The sequence below is a fragment of the Rhinolophus ferrumequinum genome, chromosome 4 (genome assembly GCF_004115265.2).
Source record: "Rhinolophus ferrumequinum isolate MPI-CBG mRhiFer1 chromosome 4, mRhiFer1_v1.p, whole genome shotgun sequence".
Lineage (NCBI taxonomy): Eukaryota > Metazoa > Chordata > Mammalia > Chiroptera > Rhinolophidae > Rhinolophus > Rhinolophus ferrumequinum.
Genome location: NC_046287.1, coordinates 81,471,040 through 81,479,634, shown reverse-complemented (window position 1 = coordinate 81,479,634; position 8,595 = coordinate 81,471,040). Strand labels below are relative to the sequence as shown.

The 8,595-nt window shown below is 31.0% G+C and overlaps 1 non-coding gene across 1 annotated transcript; it reads left to right on the top strand.

Annotated features, from left to right (window-relative positions):
• Positions 1–7,754: 7,754 nt before the first annotated feature.
• On the top strand, positions 7,755–7,881 carry LOC117021857 (small nucleolar RNA SNORD22). The gene has a single exon (XR_004422942.1). It is a non-coding gene; the product is annotated as a small nucleolar RNA SNORD22 (small nucleolar RNA).
• The last annotated feature ends 714 nt before the right edge of the window (positions 7,882–8,595 follow it).

Below are 8,595 nucleotides of genomic sequence, written 5' to 3'. Positions count from 1 at the left end.
ATCCTAAGAAAGAACAACAACAAAAATGCTACACATCAAAAACACTGTAACAGAAAAGAAGACTAATTTGATGACGTACTAGTAGATGGACTTAGCTGAAGAAAGACTCTCAGCTTTTGGATATATCAATAGAATCTTGGAAAACTGAAAAGCAAAGGAACAATCATTGGAAAAAAAAAAAAAAAAAACAAGGACTGTGGAGCAACTACAAAATTTCCATAAAATAATGTCAGACACCAAACCACAGATCCAGAAAACTCAGAGAACATCAAGCAGGATAAATGCCAAAGAACACTACATCTAGGCACATTCTTTTCAAAATGCAGAAAGTCAAAGATAAAGAAAATAACCTGAAAAAAGCCAAAAGACAAAGACACCTTATTTATAGAACAAAGATAAAAAATAAATCTGACTTCTCAGAAACCATGTAAGCAAGAAGAGAGTGCAGTAAAATATTTAATGTTTTGAGAGGGGAAAAAAAAAAAAACACATAATAGAATACTGTACCTTTAAAAGTCGAGAAATAAAAACTGTCATACAAACAAAAATTGAGGGAATTGTTGCAAAGTAAACCTGCTTTGCAAGAAATGTTAAAATAAGTACTTTAGAGAGAAGGAAATGATACAAGTCAGAATCTTGTGTCTACATAAAGAAAGGGAGAACACTAAAGAAGGAATAAATTAAGGTAAAATGAGAACTTTTCTTAATCAATTTAACAGGCAAAAGTTTGTTCAAATTAATACTAAAATGCATTTGATTATATACGTTAATGAATATTTCTTATGTATATGCATTTACACTCATGTTTACATATATATATATATAAGTGAAGTGAATTACAGTAATGATATACATTGATTGGGTGGGAGGAATTAAATTTTTTTTTCATTAAAGTTTACTGGGGTGACAATTGTTAGTAAAGTTACATATGTTTCAGATGTACAATTCTGTTATACACATATATGTGTATATATATATATATGTATGTATATATATATATATGAACAACAAAGGAACAAGACAAACAAAAGGAGAAACAAAAACTCATAGGCACAGACAATTATTTTGTTATTATAAGATACAGAACCCATGAAATGGTATAGTGTATTTTGAAAGTGGCCTTGTGTTGTTGCAAATGTATATTGCAAACTCTAGGGCAACCACTACAATAAGTTTAAAAAGAAGTATAAGTGCTATGCTAAGAAAGAAGAGAAAATGGAATCCGATAAAATTCTCATTAAAAGTATAATGATCATTTCCTTCATTAGAACACAAACATCATTAGTGACCAGACATCATTCTATGGCAGACAAATTTTACTCAAACTGTCAAGATACAAAATAAAATACGAGACTTCTTTAAAATTTTATATACAGGCAGTATAAATGAATAAATCTTTAATTTTATTTATTTTCTAAAATTAGGGCAGGTACACTTATTCACTTCTATAACGTTGGCATTTTATACATAATGACTTTTAGTATATAATACTTTTTAACAATTAAAACAATCATGTTAATAAATAATACTTCTGTAGCACCAGTTGTCAGGCACTAATTTACTTCTTTACATATATCTACTAATTTAATCTTTGTAACGGTCCTAAGAGTTAAATATATTATTATCTCCACTTACACAGGAAGATATTGAGAAACAGGTAGGTTGAATAAGTTGCCCAAGATCACACAGGTAGTTAATGGGCAGGGTTAAGATTTGATGAATCTTCTCACATATCATTACCTACTGACATTTCTTCATATATTTTGCCACAAAAAGTATAATACGCTCTACCACAGTCTGTTTACCTATACATATATTTGTCTAGTCGTCTATCTCAATATCTCTACTAACATTTCACTCAAGCATTACTTCAAATCATTAAAGTTCAGTAACTATCAACAATATTCTTGACAGTATATAAACCTATCTGTATTTGTCCATGGGCCTTTCTAGCATTTTCACAACATTTGAAAATCTTGGTAAATATGTACAGAATGTAAAGACACAGGTATCAGGATTACTTTGGCAATGATGACTTCAGTTATTGCACAGCCTACCCCCAGATGTTGTATTTCACAATGTTGACATTGCCATAGATCTCAGCTAGCTCTGAATTTTTAAATGAATAAAATATTGGTGTTGAGGTTGTACCCAGGTGCAAAGTAAAGTACATGTTGTTAAAGTAAATGCTTAGCAATTCCAACTGCACTACGTGAAGCTTATTTCCCATTGCCTATGTCATAAACATTCAAATGTTCCGCTGGCGTAAAAATAAACATTTTGTTTAATTGTATGGATTTCCTAAATGAGCACTTTCTTTGATAAAACTCAAATTGAGGAACGTCCATTTGAGCTCTACATGTCCAGGAAAGATGGACATGGAAAAAAACATACCCTATGGGACAGGGATATTATCATTGTATGAGGTATGTTTTAATTATTTCATAATGCACATTTGAAGAAATGGTAATACCTGAAAGAAGTGAAAATTATCTCCAGCTGTCCTCCTTCCCCACCCCCACTTCAGGTATATAAAGAAAAATAAATACTTTTAAGAACTACTCTACAAGTATTATCAAAGTTGATATAACACATTTTAAATCTGATTTATTTTCAAACAAATTTTAAGTAAAGATCCATGAGCAAAATTACTTTAATTCTATGATTCCCAAACTGGCACCCTAGTGTGCTACACTGAATTCAAGAGACCCTTTGAGATATTTTTAATTTTGGAGGGGAGCAATAGCATCTTTTGAAAACCACAAGCAACTACTGCTAATTTTTTGTACTTAAATACTTAATAAGTAGAATTGTTAAGCATTTATTTTGTCTCTGGAATGCTTTGATAAATTACTAAAATATTAAGGATACTATAGACCAACGAAATATGAGAATCTGTATTTTAAGCACATCCTGCATTTTGTTATATTGGAAGTTTAGCTGTGATGGAAATCACAGTGTTGATTTCCTTTTAGAATACCAAATCAGAATTTGACATGTGTGTAGTGAAAATTTGTGCAAAGGTAACAACAGTTTTAACATCCTGTCCCAATCATCATGCTCTATTTCCCAAGCAGGTCTGTATCATTAGAGAAAAAAGAAAATAAATAAATTAATTGGTTCTTTCTATAGTCTTTCTGTTTATTTTCTGTCAACAAAGGGTAAGAGATCAAAAATCACTTTTTAATATTTTGTTTGTGCATGTGTTTATTAAAGTCCCACCTCCGATTCCTTCGATTTTCCTAGGGTAATCTTCCTTTTACACAGTTTTTGTTTGTTTTTCCTATGTTTTCCTATGATGCATTTATCCAGATGTTTTGCTTTGAACTAATAGCTATTCTTTCAAAGAGAAAATATTTCTTCAGAATATGTTTTCATATTCAGCACTACAGAAATAAACTAACCAACTCTGTGACAGAGCATACAAACTAGAGTAATATATCCTGTCAGTGAAATTAAAAATCGTCATATTATCAGCTCCATCTCTAATTACAAAGATTTCTTCGGAGAACCTAATCTTTCTTAGCAAACTATCATCTCCTCTTGTAGTTTTAATAAATCTCAGATGTATCTTTAGCTGCATATAATTATGTGACTTCTTAAAGTGTTTGAAACAGAATCCAGATGAATGAAGACTTTTAAAGCCTAATGATACAAGAGCAAATTGCTAAGAGGATCCCCTGTTGTAACTACCATGACAACCCCCATCTTTTAATGCTGAAATTCAGCTTTTTGAGAGTAGCTACTATTCAGTTCCACCGGGTGAAGCTCAATTTGTATCACAGGCTGCAGTGCTGTGAAGAATTCCAATGCCCTATTGAGTACTAAGTTTTTTTGTTATTTGCTTGTTTGCAAAATAATCTTTAGACTGACATAATGACACACACCATAAGATTTTCCAAATTGAACTTTTTGCTTCCCTCTGGGAATGATGAGATTGAAAGAAAAAATATATATTTAATTCAAAAAAAATGAATACAAAACAGAGCCAGGTCTTCTCTGCAATCAAGGATACACAGGGCTCATCATTGCAGAGATGAATGGTATATCCAAGCAGAGATTTAAAAGTTCCCTAGTGAAATTGTGAAAGTACTGTTGCTTGGTGAGAATATAAATAACTAAACAGCGAGAACTAAGAGTGAACATTCTAGGAAGGACAGACAGTTTCTGAGCATTTAGCTAATTTTAGAAAATATCTAGTTATTTAAAAGAATCAGAAAAAAAATTACTATATATTGGAAAAAAGTATAAGATTAAAAACCTATTCTAATAAATCACTTATTTAAAAGGTTAAAATAAATAAATAAATCCATCCATAATAAATAAATGTTAAAATCTAATCTTAATGTAATGAACTGTAAATATGTATAGTGGTTTCACTTGGTTTTAGGGATGGTAGATGGAGGAAATAAAGCTTTTACTTTATAATTACTTTATAATTATTCTTTGCTTTCCTCTGAAAATTTTGAAGATACTAATTGTTTTGATGTCTTACAAAATTTTAGGACAGTTTGGTTGCCATTCATCTGTGCATTCTCCTTAATCTTTCTACATATAAAATAATAGGTAACTGAATGTTATAAAAACATAGCATCAAATATAAATATTTCTTAGTGGAATTTATTTCTTACAATTCTCTTTGAATATCTATGAAATTATTGAAAATTGTATCTGCATGTGTATTTATATAAAGACACTATTTCATTTTCTTTATAAGTATCTTATTAACATAATTTTTGTTCCATTAAATGCTTTTGAATTGAATTCTGTTTAATCTAAAAATATAAATATGTTATATCTGCTGCCTTTATTATTTATTTATTGTCTATTTTACCAGTCTTGAGTTCTAAGTTCATTTACCACATTTTGTTCTATTTCTCAATGACAGGTTTTCTTAACACGGTTTTAAAATCTGTGTCTGCTAACTGGAGAATTTAGCCCATTTGGATTCATTTTTATGATTAATATCTTCACTTTTGCTATTAGCTTCTCATGTTTATTTCTTTAATGCTATATGTACTTATTTTCTTAAAAATATTATTTTCCTCCCTATTTTATTTTTGAAACATAATCATAGCAGGAATTATATTTTACTCCTTTACCACTATGAAATTTCCTTCTTGTTTCCTGGGTATTGATTAATTTTTTAAAGATTAATGTTTGCCGTATTGGTAAAACCTGTCTCATTGATAAGATCCCTTGGCAGAAAAAGACATTTCCCGGAGAGCTAACTATGCATGTAACACATACAGTTCTATATATAATTGTATGTAACTATAACTATATACAATTATTTTCACTATGGAAAGCATATTGGGGGCACACATTATTTTAGTCATGTCAGAATCTTAATAGACTATTATCGTTTTTTGAACCTTGGAATTATACATAAACTGCTATATAGAATTATGGTGCTTTTCAATAATTCTATCTAAAATTTGACGAACTACTGTCATTAATATCATCTTTGTTTTCTATTTTCCCTCTTACCTCCACTCTCTCTCTTCTCTCTCTCTCCTCTCTTGTTTCTCTCACTCTATCACCCCCATCATTCTATCACAGATTTATCTTCATAGTCTAAGTTTCTGATTTTTTTCTTTATAAAAAACCGAAGTAAAACTTCTATACTACCCCTACATGGTCATTATTTTTTTGTTTAAATTTATTTCTTATTTCTGTCATCTCTGAGTTCATGTCTGCCTCTATGTTGCCCTTTTATTTTGGTTATCTGCTGTTATTTCATAGAGAACATTCGTATTTGTATCTTTTTCTTAAGAACTCAGGCAGTTATTAGCATATGTTTCTCTGATTCTATTAGAAGGTTACTGTAAAGGCTGTGCTCTTCTCACTCTATCCTGCACTAGCGTTTGCTGCATATGAAAGTGGCTGAAAGCCCTGAATATTGCTGTTTTCAGTGATGCAAGCTTCTTCCTTCTTAAAACAAAACCTCCAAGTCATTTGATTGGGATTACACTTGATTTGAAATCTGACACCTAACAGATTTTTAGGTAATACAAGCGCTCTGGGGGAATTTTTGTATTTTCCTGCTCTGTCAGGTTATCTGACTTCACTAGGCAGTTAGGGATTTTCTTTGAATCGTTTACACACTCGTGTTAGAAACCAAACACACATCCCAAACACTCCCCTCCCAACTGTGTTTCCTTTTTACTGTTCTCCTCCTTGAAAATTGTAGGTGGGATTAAAATAGAAACATTTTCTTTTATGTTTCTTATCTACAATCCAGAATTTGTTCATACAGCATTACATTTGGATCATAGCTACCAATTTTTCTTGTCACTACAGTGAATTTTTCTTAAAATAAGGTATAAAAGATGGAAATTAATATAACAGAAAAGTTAAAAACATGAATGCTTAAATTAGGAAGGTGCTCATCACTCCCACCCCATTGACTAAAAAGAAATGTAATCTAGAGGGTTTGCTCAGCTTTCCAGTAAGGTACCGTGATGTAATAAACAGCACAGAACTGAGAATCAAGGAGACTTGGGTTCTAGACTTGGCTTTTACTGTGTTTGCTGTAAGACACTGCGACAACACCTAGTCTTGGTGACCTTCAATTTATTCTGTGGCTCCCTCATCGAACAGTCAATTTGTATGCTAGAAAATCATTTAACTCCTTAACAGAGTACTTAACGTGCAATGTGAGCTAGTACTAGCTGGTACTCGTTATGCAATGTTGTGCATCTTTATGTATATTTTAGTGGAACATTTGAAGAGTCGATACATATGCTTAGTGGGTCACCATCTTAAGAGACGAGTTTAGAGTCATATATAATGACATGCTTTAATTTATTTCAATGCCGTACAGCTTCATAGTGGTGAAGTGAAACAATTTTACAAGAGATAAAATAAATTCAGTCTACTATGATTATATGAGTTGAGTTTTGTCCTTAAAGTAGGGAGTGAATAAATGTGATATATTGCTAACAATCTTATATAAACAGTGATTTTCATAATTATTTACATTGGAATTATGATTAAGTTTTTAATACTGAATTAAATATATGAAATAAATATGAAAGATCCAAAAATATATATACATATTATACTCCACTTCCAGTATTTTGAATTATGGTTGTATGTGTGTGTGTGTGTGTGTGGTTATATAAGCATGGGTGGCAAACACATCTACTGTGTATAGAGAGAGGAAGCTGAGAAAGAGTTATAAAAATGTTTTGGGTTTGAAAATGAGGAATATTGAGAGGAATTAATTAAAATATAGATTGTTTGTCAAGAGAAAAACAACAGTAGATGCTCCAACTCAAATATAGCTCATGTTTCAAGGCTTTGTGGATACAGTTAATGTGAAGAGAATGATGTGAAATCATGTTCTGTACACATTATATTTGTAGAGCTTTCATTTTTGCAACTGGATAAATCAGTAGTAATTACTATAGGCTACTGCTATATTTTCTGGAGTTGACATAGAACTGGATTGTAATGCAATTAGTTTCTGCCAAGCCTTATGGTTGAAATCCTAGTAGCTGTCATCAGATATATACCAGACTGTTTCAGATTCTATGAAGAAGCACGTGGGTTGTATCTTTATCACAATCAGTAATAAATGTGAAACATGGTAATAATTCAATTAACTTATTTTTATTTTTTGCTGAAGATTAACTATTAAAATTACTTTAATGTGCATAATCATATATGTTTGTATGTAGGCATATATGCATGCACATAGTAAAATATACTATCTTACATATAAATATTAGAAACATATTGCAGTCACATATTGGGAACAAAAACAGTCACATATCTCATCCCCTGTCCTAGTCTCAAAGCCTGTAAAGGTGAACCCAATGGGGCTGGCTGGTAGAGAGGAGGAAATTTTGTTCCAGAAGTTACTGTCTGAAAGCTCATAACTATTTCTAAACATGGAAAAGGGAGGAATAATCACTCGTTGAATAATCAGTCATATTTTTTTCTAGGTCTGAAGAAAGAACAAGGCATATATTATTTGGAATCCAACTCTTAGAGGACTTATAATGGGATCCAATCTCTTAGAAAAGGAAATTTGCAAATCGTTGCTTATATTATACAACCGAGCTGTTCAAATTAGCATAGAGTCATTTGCGCCTTCCTAAATAAAGTTTTATTTTAACCTTCAAAAAAAAAAGAACGTATTGATGTATTGAAGGAATATGCTGTAGTGTTATTTAATCCACCTCAACTGCCTATACGTGCTATATGTGCTATATTTTCCTAGTTTATCACATAATTTTATCCTATCCCATTACCCGTAATACTCTTTCAATTTATTTTTAATGTATTTGTATAGAAATAATTTTTTAAATGTTTGAATCTATCCATGTTATGAAAGTTAATGCGAGATCCTCATTTATTTTGTCACAAATAGTAACACTGGATTTTCAAGCAATTTTTAACTTTTGCTTAAAAGGACACTGAAATCAAGGAGTTGGTTGCCAATGTAAGTATATTTTTGTATTGCATAATGAAATTAATGACACAGATTGCTCTAAAATGTATTTCTAAAAATATTGCCCTAGTGACATAAATTGTATACAGGAGAACAGCTTCAGGTTAGAGGAATAAGGATTTCTCATGATCTGC